At 34.0% G+C, this 15411-nt stretch overlaps 1 non-coding gene across 1 annotated transcript; it reads left to right on the forward strand.

Moving 5' to 3' along the window:
• The first annotated feature begins 9622 nt into the window (after positions 1 to 9622).
• On the forward strand, positions 9623 to 9696 carry TRNAE-UUC (transfer RNA glutamic acid (anticodon UUC)). The gene has a single exon. It is a non-coding gene; the product is annotated as a tRNA-Glu (tRNA).
• The last annotated feature ends 5715 nt before the right edge of the window (positions 9697 to 15411 follow it).

Below are 15411 nucleotides of genomic sequence, written 5' to 3' on the forward strand. Positions count from 1 at the left end.
TTCTTCTTTACAAAGGGCTTACTTATCGTATTTTGAGCTTATGTCTGTTTCTCTCAGATAAAGCTTGTTATATTTTCAGAACAGGCAGGCAGACTTAGACAGGAATTGGAGATCATGCACTTGAAGCATTTATAAATCTTCATTTTTGGAGCATCTTTACAATCAACGGCTTCACAAAATTTAAGTGAGCATTTGAAGCAAAATACAAACAGAATGGATAGGGACATGTTATCACGCAAATCTGGAAAGCACCAGTCCGAACAGAGAAACTTTCGACCATGACAGGATTGACTGTGTAAAAGTGTCGTTGGTTTGAATTACACCTATGTACTCTGTTCTTGGATTTTACAGCACAACTTGTTTTATGTAGGGTCTGCGTGTCACTCATTTTCTTTTCCCAATTTTCTCAAGCTGCAACATGATACACTGGCGTTTATGCAGGTTGATAACCTAGCTGTAATTCTACCTCGATACAATGATATTATAAGATTTATAACCTAGATCAATTTAGTGTGGAATTGTCATTTTGTTCTTGATACATGTTTACATGTCTGTTGTTAATTTTTCTAACAGTTTCCGTTTTACTGCTTCTTTGTAATTGCAGGTTCTTTCCAAGCCTCTGATCAAGTGGTTTAGTGTTTCTGTGCATTCAGAGGTATCAAGTGACATGAGCCACCAAATGCTGATGCTAGAAAAGATTTGGCACCAAATCCTGACTCTCTACAGAATGGCTACCCACTGATATCATTTGATTCAAGTCTTTTAAACCAACAATCACCTTTGCTAGTTTCAGCTAATGTGAATGGGTGCCCAATATTTCTGCTTGCAGAAATTGGGGCTTATGTGATAACCAGAAGAAATATGGATACTGTTAATTTATGTGGTTCCTCTGACCTTAGTGAGGCTCCACGATTTCCTCTTGTAGCGATACAAATTAACATGATGACATCAAGACAGTTATATCAATGCAATAATTTAGATTTTCCCAATGTCAAATTTAGCTCTTCAAGCAACCGAAATCAAAATTCTGTAGCAATTTCAAGCATTTCATACATGGATAGTGAATATTCAACTTCAACTCAGTGAAAATGGATGAAGGATGAGAAGAATGAAAATGGATGAAAGATGAGAAGAACAAAATATTTGTCCCATATGACAGCAAGAACCGTGTAGTGCTAATCACCGGTTGAAAGGGTTGGAAGGAGATATTTAAATATAGTTATAAGTCTTTTGACAAATTTTTTTTTTTTTTTTTTTGGGTGACTGTTCATGGGAATTTTAAGGCTAAATCGTTTGGATTAGAGAAGCCATACAAAATTTGGACTCCATACATGTATGCACAACAAATAAATTTCTGACCTCCTAACAAATATTGTCATAATGGAGGTTCAAGATCGGAGAAAATTATGATTTTGGAAGGAATCAAAACAGGAGAATGGTAGGACTAATTGAATAGTTTGTCTGGGACAATTTCTTAAAGTTTCTGAGAAGACTTCTATAATTTCTAACTTTCTATTAGTGCGGTTGAGGATTTTAAAAAGTAATATTTTTTTTTCTTGACTTTCAATTTATTTCAAGAACTGATTTAAAAGACTCTGTTTGATTGACTATGTCTGACTCAATCTCCTACAAATGACACAATTGACAAATCCTGTTAGACTGTAGAATGTGATGATCTCTCTCAATCTGGAGCTTGTGCAAGCAAATATTCAATTGACGAAGAGGAATCCTCAGGCTATGCTAGGCTCTTGGTTTCTACATCAACCTATACACAATTATATAGTTTTGTATGCAGTGTTGGCACAAGTAAACTATAGTGAATTCCTGACCATATATGAAAAAACTACTGAATCAACTTTGCTTGAACTACTGTCACGATTTACATAAGTTACATGTCGTTGTTATCTCAATTCACAATTAATTAATTCATTACTTTTCTTGGAATCTATTCTCAATCTGAAATTTAAACGTGGAAGACATGAGACGTGTTGGAATTGTCCAACTCAGAATGATTATAGTCTCCTTCATTTTTGTCTGCAAACAATGTATCAAAATAACAAGGGTTCTTTTCTCAGATTCAGGGCCAGATTTTGCAGCATATTACTTTCAGTTCCAATACATTAATCCTTTGCTTTTGGTGCACTGGCGGTTTATGATTTTAGCATGTTGAGAGAAGCAATTGTGCTCATTTTCGTGCACCCTTTTCAGTTTTTTTTTTTTTTTGTCACCAAAAACAACAAACTCCTGTTGGATTGTATGATATCTTCTTGCCTTCTCAGGATTTTGTTGAATTCCTGAATGTCTCTGTTATCCATATTTGGTGCCTCCAAGAAGTGAAGAAAACAAGAGGTGGCAGAATCAACGAGATGGTCACTGTTTAGCTGCGCAGGGGAGGAACCTTCATGTACCCTGCACTCTTGAATTGAAAAGACATTGTCAAATCTGCTTCTCAAAAAGGTTAGTCGGCAGCTGTATGACTTTGACATCTCAAGAACAATTTCGCACTCTCCTTGTGCCAAAGAAGCCATGGAACTGTTCTGGACTGGAGCCTTTTCCAGTGGTTCTCTGGCCAAAAAAAGGAGAAACAGTGCATAGGAAAAAGTCATATTTAAACAACTAGCAAACTCTTCGTAAATGTTACTGACTGAGACACATTCGATGCATGACTCCTTTCTTTGGGTTAAGAAGAGGGACTTTTGTTTATATCTAGTCACATGTAAATGTGAAATCAGGTACAACTTAGAAATATGCGATTTCAATCTACCCCTAATTTCTCTGGAGAATTTCGCATGGCAGCATTTTGGCTAGCTGTTCCTAAAGCTGGTTAAACTTGAAGCATGCGGCTTTGTTTCATGGATAATCATTTTCAATGTCTTTACAACCATTATTTCGTTGTCTACATTCCCCAGTGTTTAGGCATGGTACATCATTGAGTAAGTTTAGATTTCATTCATCCTCAGCATTGAGTTTCTCTAATTCAAGTGTTTTATTCCATTTTTGTACGCTGCATGAGGTGCATGCAAAGTGACAGAGATGTCTTGTTGTAGAATCTACTATCCTTGTGTTGGGAATCAACTTCTTGTCTTCTTGGGTATATTCTATCTGGTTATGACTTCTTATACCCATACTGTCGGCTTGTAGTAGAGAGAGTGTCTGAAGTGGGATTCGAACACAAGCGTTCCTTGTGGTGGCAACCCCTCTCTGGGGGCCAGAACCTGAATGTGAAAGTTTGAGTTCTTCTTCCAGCTCCCATCTCCCTCTTGTTTCCAAACTGCACCTGCACAATGCAAGAGTTCTGGTCCAAGATGCAGGAGCCCTGCTTCAAGCCATGGAAAGATGAATATCAATCCATATGCATGGACAGATGGGTCGGAGAAGACCCAGTTTCTTGCGCAGGTTCGTGTTTATATCAAGCAGCACAGTGAGCCTCTTGCGGACGCTATTTTCAGAAAAGCCATCAATGCAAATTATTACACCAATACACGTTTTTGGTTTGAGTTAAACAATGCTCAGACTGAAGCATTGCTGGCTATTTTTGTTAACAAACCCAAAAAGTACAGTGAAATAGGTTCCCCAAAAGTTGCAGAGAATGGATCATGGTATTCTAAAAGAGATCTTAGTTCTTCCAATGGATGGCCAACTCGCCCTGCTCCTTTGAGAACATCACCAAGCTCTAGAGAAGTGGCTTCAGAGGCGAGTAGTTCAGGAGAATCGCCTCTGTTGTCAAAAAAAGTACGAGGAACTGTCTCATCGAGAAGAGGATTCATGGCAACTAAATAGTCGATCATTTTCAAAGAACAAGGGAAAGTGCAAAGGCGCGACTTCTAGCAGTTGTTCATCTTATGAACAAAGCTTTGATGGTTCCAGAAGAACTAATTCAGAGGATGAATTTACTGCAATGGATGAGATGCTTAAAAGTTCACATATCGTACCCAAACAAGAACCTGAATCAACTGGCAGAGAATCAGAGTTATGTCAACCAGTCATCATTTCAAAAGAAAATCTTGAGCTTAATGTGCTAGAGAAGTTGAAGCACTTGGCTATTGATCGTCAAAGAATGTCAAATAATCCTACACCAGATCTGGGTGTAAACAATGACAATGTGATTTGCCACATTAAGAATGGCATGGAGAAATCAACACACAGGAAATTTCTTCAGAGTCAAGCAACATTGGAAAGAGAGAAAGAAAGACTTTTATCCAACTTGACTTGCATGGATGTATCCATAATGGAGCCTTTGCAAAAGTATATGGATCTCCAAGGTTCAATTTTAGCACAGATGCATCAAGAATTAACGGAGTTGAGGTATTTTGTGGAGAAAACTCGTAATGAGTTTCAGAATACACTTGAGATCCAGGAGCTTCAAAACAAAAATACAATTTTGGAGCAGAAACAGGTTGAAATGGACTCAGAAATCCAGATTCTGAAGGAGCAATTTATGGAACTCAAGGAGTCATTGCCAGAAAGGAACATAGACACATTTGGAGATAAATTAACTGAAATATCTGATGATGAACAATCCATATATTCTGAGTGTTCAATCTATCTTCTAGGGGGGCATGATGGATGTTCATGGTTGGGGACACTAGATGCATATTTACCGGACACAAATATCATCAAACACGTCGCGGAAGCACCCACTACTCGCTCATATGCTGCAGCAACTATTCTGGATGGAAGCATATACATTTTTGGTGGGGGCAATGGAATTCTATGGCAAAACAGTGTTGAACAGTATAACCCAAACAGTGGATTATGGACAACATGTCCTTCAATGGGTTTTCAAAGAGGCAGCTTAGCAGGAGCTTGTCTAGATAATAAAATTTTTGCAATGGGAGGTGGCAATGGGGCAGAATATTTTTCTTTTTTTGGCTGACACTTGGCTAGATTTAACTGAATGGGAGACTCTGCATCATGCGATGCCAACAACAGATAGCGAAACAGAGCTCACGGGCAGCAAGCTCACTTAGATGGGTTTTGAGCCAACCAGGGTTCATGCTCAACGAGGGTAATTGCATCAATAACACACAAGAGGGAAAAATCACATAATGCAATCCTGGCAAAACCTGCAGTTTCCTGCTAAAGAGAACCCGCACCCAGTTTTCCTCTTACCAAGCAACTTCATTTATGTTTTAACTCTTTCTGGCTGTGAGTTACGAGTTCAAACTCTTTTGTTGGTGGTAGTCTTTTGCCGATATTGCCAATAGGCTTAGCAGCTATGCAGGGAAATATAGACAATAATAGAAAACTGAGCACCTCAAGTGTGAAAAACGATGCCCACAGTCACGGAGATAAAATCTATTAGAACAAAGAGAGACTGAGATCTCCCACCAATGCTATCTTTATTAAATTCTCTCTCAACATTTATATGCCTCCCGATCAAATCTGTTAGAATAGAGAGAGACTGAGGTCTCCCACCAATGCTATCTTTATTAAATGCTCTCTCAACATTTCTATGCCTCCCACAACAGGTTTCAAGGTCCAGATTTTGAACCATGCTCTGATACCATGTGTAAGAGCCCTATCCTAAGGTCTGCTAATGGATCTAATTTTACTGAATTAAATAAGACAAGAGGTAATAACTTACTTACTTACAGGGCTTTTAAACAAACAAAATTTTGTCATTTACATTATAATCAACATAAATTATGGTGTGCATTCCATTGATATCAACTTAGCAAGAGTAGTCCATGGAAAAATACCTGTTCCGGCGGTTGATGACGATACCTTTGTCTGATAGCTCCAGCTGACGCTCCTTCTCGCCGACCCAACCGGATTTACCTCCCAGCCAACTAGGAAATAAATTCCTAGCCCAGGAAACCTCCACAGGTTCCCTAGCCCTCCGTGCCCAAGTCTAACCAGATATAGTGTGTCCTCAAGAAGAATGTGCAAAACTAGAAAATGATACTTTCCTCCTCTCAAACCCAAGAAACTTCCACAAGTTTCCAAGGTCTCCCAAAAATCATAACAAGGCCAAACAATCACAACCAACCCCCACCATCCTAAGAAAAACTCCAACTCCCCCTCTTCTTCCTTCCCCCTTCCCTTTTATACCCTCTTTCCTCAACCACCTCTCATTAATGTCTTTAACTCTCACCCATCCTTAGAGTACATTTGGAATTGTGATATGAATTTAAAATTGAGAATTTAATGGGGAAGTAAATTTGGGAATGTGAAGTGGTTAACTTCTCTTCCAAGCTAGAGTACATTTGGAATTGTGATATGAATTTAAAATTGAGAATTTAATGGGGAAGTAAATTTGGGAATGTGAAGTGGTTAACTTCTCTTCCAAGCTAGAGTACATTTGGAATTGTGATATGAATTTAAAATTGAGAATTTAATGGGGAAGTAAATTTGGGAATGTGAAGTGGTTAACTTCTCTTCCAAGCTAGAGTACATTTGGAATTGTGATATGAATTTAAAATTGAGAATTTAATGGGGAAGTAAATTTGGGAATGTGAAGTGGTTAACTTCTCTTCCAAGCTAGAGTACATTTGGAATTGTGATATGAATAAATATATATTGATGATAAGATGGAGAGGACTTTGTCTTCTCCTTATTAAATGTGAGGGTACATTGGGGTGTGTGAATGAATAAATATATTTTGAATTAATGGAAGGAGATCTTATCCTACACACTATTCAATTTGAGAAGGTAAGTGGGGAATTTGAATAATGGAAATCATAAATTTATTTTAGACCAATTTCCTCAATATTTTCAGATAATGTAAATATTAACACAATTTGTAGGATAAGATTTAAGTGGGGCATTACAATAATTATTGCAGCGATTATTATAATAATATGATATCAATGATGATTTAAGAAATATTAATAAATATTTTTTTAGAGGAAAGAAACTATCATTTTCATTAATGCAAGAGGAGTACAATATTTAGAATATAACTCAACATACAATTGGAAACTAAGCCAATAGTTGCACCATAGACAAAAAAACATACATGAAATGTTGAATGGTGCCCAAAAAATTGCAGACAAAAAGAACAATAAACTATGATTAACATAAAAACCACTGTAAAAAGTTGTAAAGTCAAGAATGACTAATACATAAATTATCCCAAAAACAAATAAAACATATATCCTACTTATTGACATATAAAATATGTTTGATCATGACCAGAGTAAACATAAAAAGACCATCCATGGGAGATTGTTAGTAGTTCAAGGCCAACTGAAAATCACTAGGAAAATGAATAATCCCACTCCTCAGTAACTGTAGACCCTTTCATTCTTCATAGATAATCTATCCTTCCTCCACATAGAGTGCTTTCTTGGACAAATTGTCAACCTGTTGATTCCATTCTCTGAATATGTGCTTAAAAGATATATTATGAAAGCGGCCCTTGAGAATATTAATTATGTCCATCCAGTGATGAAGGGCAAGCATCTATAACTGGCCTCTCCCAACAAGCTAGTCAATCACACAATTTGAATCCCTGAATACTTGAAGAGAGACAATGTTCAAGGAGGTAGCAAAATATAGAAGAGCTCGTAGAGCCGTGATCTTAGCTTTGTATTAGATCATGTTCTTGTATTCAACCAAATCATAAAGAACTTGTGTTTAGGGAGAACGATAAGGGCTCCCCCTCCACATATGTCAACATGTGAAGCACCATAAAAGAAGCCTACATTACAAGAGCGTGGGCTAGGAGGATAACAAAAGGGGTGTGCCTGGGTGCACCTCAAGGGATGAACATAATCATTGAAAAAACCCAATATCTGAGGCAGGATACTAGAGAGATTTATAGGACAACCTTCAAAGATAAATTTGTTACGAACTTTCCAAATGCCCCAATTGATGAAAATGGACAGAGATTTGTATTTTCCCTTCTTTTACTCCCACCAAAAGAGACAAGCCTCAAGTGGAGACTGAGGTCCACTATCTTGAATGTTGAGAGATCCAAGGAAAACATTCCAGAGAGCCATAGAATAATCACACTGAAAAAATAAGTGATCAACTGATTTTGATTCCTTGGAGCAAAGGACACAGACATTAGGCCCAATATAAGATTTACACAATGAATTGTCCCATGTGTGAATTTGGTTCTCCAATGCCAATCAAATAAAACATCTGAGTTTAGGGGCAATGGGCCAATGCCAGATATTCCTGCACCACCAATTCATACTAGGTTGAGAAGAACATGATATGATTGCATTATAGGCTCGTCTAGCAGTGATTTGGTTGGGAGATGGGTTCTAGCACCAAGCAAATAAACCATCCTCTCATGATAGAGTGAGACCACTATGCACTAGTTTTTTGACAAAGTTTTGCAAGGAAATATAATATTGTTATTTTGATTAAAATGTTATTATGAATCTAAATCTAATTATTATAGAGTAAGAACTATGAAATGAATAAATAATTAAATATGTGCTTTAAATAACGAGTAAAATAAAAGAAAAAATGAAAGGAATACAAGGGTGAAGAGAGAGAAAAATAAAAGAAAAAGGAAATGAAGACAAGGTAAAAACAAAAGAGAAGAAAAAACCTCCTCCCATTCTTCTTCCTTTGCCTCCTTCCTTCTCCCCCTTTTTTTCACCTGTAAATTAGTCATTTTGCATCATAATTGAAGAGATCACTGCATCGGAAGGAGACTCATATACGTAGCCCACATTGAATGAACTCCATTATCAATCTTGTTGTGTTTTTCTTATTTCTTTACAATTATTTCTTTCTGTTCATAATCTTTTTTTTATCAAGTTTGGTATTTCACATGAGTTGTCATCATATCAATTGAGGGGGGGTTGGAGGGCATTGGGTGAATGCTTGTTTCTGAGCACCTCATTGGGGAAGGATGCAAAGTTATTTTAATAATTAGAAACCTTGGCGAATGCAATTTTTTTTTATAGATTTTGGCGATTTTTAAGGTAAAATAATTTTATACTATAAAATCTTGGCGAATCAATTTTTAAAAAATGGAAATTGACAAAGCATTTTTTTGAAAAAAACATGGAAAATCAACCCACCTCTAATATCAACCCCTAAAATTTTCCCTGACTTAAATAATTATTGAAGGAACTAACGGATATAAATTCGTTTGCTTAGATAAAAAACTTGAAAACCTTGGAATGTTAGACTAAAAAAATCACCCAAAAATCTTTGAAGTATAGACATATATATATATATAAGACACTAATGGAGTCTCTTGGTCAAATACACTAAATGTACCTGAAAAAGAAACCAGGATAATTTAAAATCATACTGTATTGCAATCTTTCTTAAATTGGTTAGTTACATGAAAGAAGGTCCTAACATGGGACAAACTAAGTAGAAGAGGCTTTGAAAGTTATCCATTTATTAGATTTTGTAATCAAGATGGAGAAGAGCAAACAGAAAAACAAGGGATTGGAGGTACTGCCTCAGAAAAACTAGGAAACAGAGAAGGGCATTCAAGGGATCGGAGGTACTGCCTCAGAAAACTTACCAGGAAACAGAGAAGGGCATTCAGGTCCAGGAGGGGCAATAAGGAGAAGGGCCACCAATAGCGTAGAAGGGAGCTATTTATTGAGGATCAGGCAACACGAATCTTCCTCTGCAATCTGGCCAATAACTGAAACAAATGGTATAGTGATCTACTTCCCAGCCTGTAACTGTATGTATATCCGTTGTCGTCTAGTCCGGTTAGGATACCTGGTTTTCACCCAGGCGACCCGGGTTCAAATCCCGGCAACGGAATTCTTTTTCATGTCGGAGGTTTTATCTTCTTCAAGAGTGTAACTAATTAATTTTTGGATTTAATATTTCATAATCTGTCCCCGCAACCGGTGTTCGAATCCTGGCAACGGAATATTACTCTTCAGAACGCAGGTTCAAGCACTCCAAGAGTGTAACTAATTAACTTTTGGATTTAATATTTCATAATCTCTATACGCGACCCGGGTTCAAATCCCGGCAACTCTTCAGATCGCGGGTTCAAGCCCAGGTTCTATCTTCTTCAAGCGTGTAACTATTTAATTTTTGGGTTTAATTTCACAATCTCTCAAGGCGACCCGAGTTCGAATTCCGGAAATGGAATGTTACTCTTCAAATCACAGGTTCAAGCACCACTCCAAGAGTATAGCTAATTAAATTTTGGATTTAATATTTCATAATCTGTCAACGCGATCCGGGTTCGAATCCCGGCAACAGAATGTTACTCTTGATATCGCAGATTCAAGCACTCCAAGAGTGTAACTAATTAAATTTTTGGATTTCATATTTCATAACTAATTAAATTTTTGGATTTCATATTTCATAAACTCTCAACGCGACTCGGGTTCAAATCGTGGCAACCCTTCAGATCGCGGGTTCAAATCTTGGCAACCCTTCAGATCGCGGGTTCAAGCCCATTAGGTCAGAGGTTCAAGCCTCCTTCGAGAGTGTAACTAATCTTATTTAACATTTCATAAACTCTCAAGGCGACCCCATCAAGTCAAAGGTTCAAAATATTTCGTAAACTCTCAAGCGATCCCATCAGGTCAGAGGTTCAAGCCCTCGTTCATCATATTTTGAATTTATAATTCATAACCTCTCCAGGCGATCCGGGCCAAATCCCATCAGGTCATATTTCAGTTTTTATTTCAATGTTGTCAAATCTCTTAAAGTTACAGGTTTTTCACGGCAATTCTCTCAAATAATTTGAACAAAACCCAAAATCAAATCTAGCAACTATATTTCGAAATCCCGCAACCAAACGAGTTACCCTTGAAATCGAATTTAACTTCTTATATTTTAAGGTAGATTTGAATGTGGGTACATTACCTTTGAGGTCCTAAGTTTAAGTCCGGTAGGATGATACAAGTAATATGAAAGCAAGTTCCTAACAAATAATATGAAAGCAAGTTTTATAAGGTCCGTGGTTCAAATTTGTTACTTTTATAGTGTAAGAGGATACAAGCAATATGACAGTAAGTTCCATCACCAACAAATTCGTTATCCATAAAAATACAAGCAACATGAAAACAAGTCCCATCACCAACACCAATCTATAAAATTTTGATGTTTAAAATCAATTTACAGTTATCCAATCCATATTATAACAATTATAAGTGTAAATATTTCTGTTCATAATAATGAAAAGTCCACCCAAAAAAACGTCCCACATATCAACTATCAATAACACACTGTATTTCTATCCTATTATTTCCTTATATTTTAAGGTTTATGTAGTTATTTATTTATGTGCAAAAATATATTGTTAGGTTGATTTTAATATATATATATATATATATATATATATTATAATAATAAATAATACTAATTGCAATGCAGGTACTGAAGGTTGGTGTATAAGAAGTTGGGTCATAAATTCACTATCAGAATTTAATTTATTTATAATTTGTATTATTAGAAGAAAATATAACTTTTTAATCATTAAATCTAGTCAAAATATTTGTATATATATAAAAAATTGTCAGTAAAATCATTTTAATATGAGTTGGTAATAATATATTTAATATATATATAAAATTGTCAGTAAAATTATTTTAATAGGAGTTGGTAATAATATATTTAATGAAATTGCTATATAATATTTATATTATAATTTATTATATTATAAAATTAATTTTATTTTCATAATATTAATAAATGTAATTTTAAATTGTATTAATATTTGTTTCATTAAAATATAATATTTTTCGAAAAATGATTACTTGTAACATCTTTTCAATATTGGATTGGAGAGTACTTCTCAATCTAATAACAATAATCAAAGACGCTTACTCATAATCTCATATTTGCAAATAATAATAATCATAAAAATTAATAAATGTAACTTTAATATAATTATTATTAATAATATTAATTAAAAAATGATAATATGTGAGTTATATATATAATAATAATATCCATTTTTAAGGTCACAGCCAAGCGAAACACCAAATTGGTGTATGAGACCCCTTGTTTGTGGGACAATGAACCCTTACTTGTAACACCTTTTCAATATTGGATTGGAGAGCACTTCTCAATCTAATAACAATAATCAAAGACGCTTACTCATAATCTCATATTTGCAAATAATAATAATAATAAATGTAACTTTAATATAATTATTATTAATAATATTAATTAAAAAATGATAATATGTGAGTTATATATATAATAATAATAATAATATCCATTTTTAAGGTCACAGCCAAGCCAAACACCAAAATGGTGTATGAGACCCCTTGTTTGTGGGACAATGAACCCACCTCCACCCAGAGATTTGACTACTAAGTCTATGAAGGCATACATACTCTACCCCCCTCTAGATTTGACCCTGTGACTTCTTAGGAGGAAACACATACTCTTAACCATTAGGCCCATATATATATATAAAAGATTATTTACTATAAAGACTCTTAATTTATAAATAGGCTTGGTTACAATTATGACTTGTAATACATGCTTTAAAAATTATAACATATGTATATATATAGTTTTTTTCATTGGAATTGGCCAATACAATAGATTGTGATTTTTTGTTGTTTAAAATAAAATTTTGAATGCATGAACGGATTCAACACCCTAAAAACCCCTGGCTCACTCCAATTCTATAGATTAAACAACTTAAACTCAAGTTTTTAATTTGACAGATTTTAGTTAAACTATACCCCCTCTCTCTATATATATATTAAAAAGTAAAAAAATATAACCATCTTTGAGATAAATCTTAACAATTTATTTTTAATGACTACTAAAAATATTGTATAGATATTCTATGTAAATTAAATCCATATTATATATTTATTAATTATAGATAATTAAACTTTCATTCTTAAATATTAATCTAAAATAAAAGCACTAATCAACATGATTATATTTTCGAGTTTAGGCTTCTGTGATCCATATCAAGTTAGAGAAAGATTTCGGCGAAAATCACATGGAATCTCATTTGTCGAAGCGTTTCGAACCAACTAGTGTGGTTCATCGTCAGGACAAGTTGAAGAAACAGATGTAGCTCATCATGCTAAATAGTCTGAGCAGAGCCTCCAACAGCTAGCATATCTAACGGCTAGTTTGACTAAGGACAAGGTCAAAATTATTATAATATTTTAATTCGTAAAAATAAATAAATTACGGTAAATGGTACGAGACCTAATAATGAAAAACTATAAGTTAATTAATAATTAGTTACAAAAAAGGCCTAAAAATATAAATAATTTTAATTTGAAAGTATTAAGAATAAAAGGTAATAAAGAAAATCAAAATTAATAATTAAAAATTATAATTTAATTAAAAGGAAAATTAGTTAATTAAATGACCTAATGGATGAATAAAAAATTATATGAGACTTAATAAATAAAAATTTTATAAGTTAATTAATAATTAAAAAAAGAAAATATAATCTTATTTAAAAGTATTATTAAAATTGTAAGTTAATTAAAATAGTAGAAGGTAATAAAGAGAATCAAGGTTAATAAAAATTAATAATTTAAAAGGAAAATTAGTAAATTAAATGACCTTGTAATAAAGGATGGAGTAATATATAAATTAATTTTATATAAAAGTATTATTAAAAAGTATGTTAAATAATAAAATGTAATTAAGGTAAATGTTACGAGACCTAATAAATCAAAACTATAAGTTAATTAATAAAAATGACCTTGAAAGGCCTAAAAAGTAAAAATAATTTTATTTAAAAGTAATTAAGAATAAAAGGTACTAAAGAAAATCAAAATTAATAATTAAAAAATATAATTTAATTAATAATTAAAAGGAAAATTAGTTAATTAAATGACCTAATGGATGAATAGAAAATTATATTCGGCATGAAACCTAATAAATAAAAATTTTATAAGTTAATTAATAATTTAAAAAGGAAATTGGTTAAATGAAGAAAATAAAATCTCATTTAAAAGTATTATTATTAAAATTGTAAGTTAATTAAAATAATAAAAGGTAATAAAGAGAATCAAGGTTAATAAAAATCATAAGTTAGTTAATAATTTAAAAGGAAAATTAGTAAAATTAAATGATATTGTAATAAAGGATGGAGTAATATATAAATTAATTTATATAAAAGTATTATTAAAATGTATGTTAAATAATAAATGTAAAAAAAGGAACAAATGACCTTATAATAAAGGAAAAGTTAAATGTATAGAGTAATGTATAAATTAATTTTATTTAAAAATATTAGAAAAACAAAGGACGATAAGCAGTAAAGAATTAGAAAGGAAAATTAGTTATATGGGGGCCCTTAAATAAATTAATCAATAGGAATGAAAAAAAAAAAAGGCATAAAGGACCTTGAAATATAAGAAATAGGTTGTTATACACACGATAAAAAAAAATAAAATAAGTAAAAATAAATAAATAAATAAAAATAAAAATAAAAAATAAATAAATAAATAATAATAATAATAAATAGATAAATAAGTGAAAATAAAGATAAAAGACACCAAAAACCAAAGAGGACGAAAAAACGACTAGGAAGAGAGGGCTGGGACCCAACACCTACTGACATTCCAACCATCCTCTCTATTGAGATTACTTGGTCTCTTTTCGATCTCAAGCGCTTCCCTGAATTTACGATGATGGAAATGCGAAACCTTAGCAATAACACTGGCTTCTTCAATACAAACATGATGATTGGTTTTCTCAGCATGTTCAGCCAAAGCGGAAGACTTAGATCTCCTATGCTTCAAATCTGCTGCGTACTCGCTAATCCTCTGATTAATGGAACGACCAGTCTCCCCAATATAGGGGGTCCCACAGGAACAAGGGATCATATAAACACCCTTCATATCTTTAGGGTCGATGGGATCCTTCACCGATATGAGGGACGAACGAATGGTGTTCAGGGGCCTGAAGGACACAGGGATACTATGTATCCTGAGAATCCTACCAATTCTATCGGTGGTCCCTTGAACATAAGGAAGATGGACACCAGGAACACGATCTTTTGGTTCTCTTTTCGCCATAAAATTCTTGGAAGCTTTAAGGAAAGCCCTATGACCCATGTATCTACTGTAACCATTCTCCACAAAGACATCCAGCAGATGGGATTTTTCCTTCTCAAAGCTCTTCTTGTCCGATATCCTCAGGGCCCGAGTAGCAAGGGTACTAAGAACACCCATCTTTTGAGCCGGGAAATGGTGGGAACTGGCATGAAGATACTGTTCCGTATGAGTTTTCTTTCGAAAAACTTGATGGGCGAGGGAACCATCATCATTCCTAGAAATAAGAATATCAAGGAAAGGAAGGCATCCCTCAACTTCCTGCTCCTTAGTGAACTTACTGGCTGAGGACTGCCTGTTAAGATGATTAAAGAAGAGATCAAGCTCATCCTGACCATGAGACCAGATGACATTGGTGTCATCCACATACCTCTTCCATAGTTTAGGAAGGAGTCGGGAAGATTTCAGAGCCTTGGACTCAAAATCTTCCATAAACAGATTAACAACAACAGGGGAAAGGGGGGAT

The sequence above is a fragment of the Pinus tabuliformis genome, chromosome X, assembly GCF_031772625.1.
Source record: "Pinus tabuliformis cultivar Carrire ecotype Pingquan chromosome X, CPIR1, whole genome shotgun sequence".
In the NCBI taxonomy this organism is placed as follows: domain Eukaryota; kingdom Viridiplantae; phylum Streptophyta; class Pinopsida; order Pinales; family Pinaceae; genus Pinus; species Pinus tabuliformis.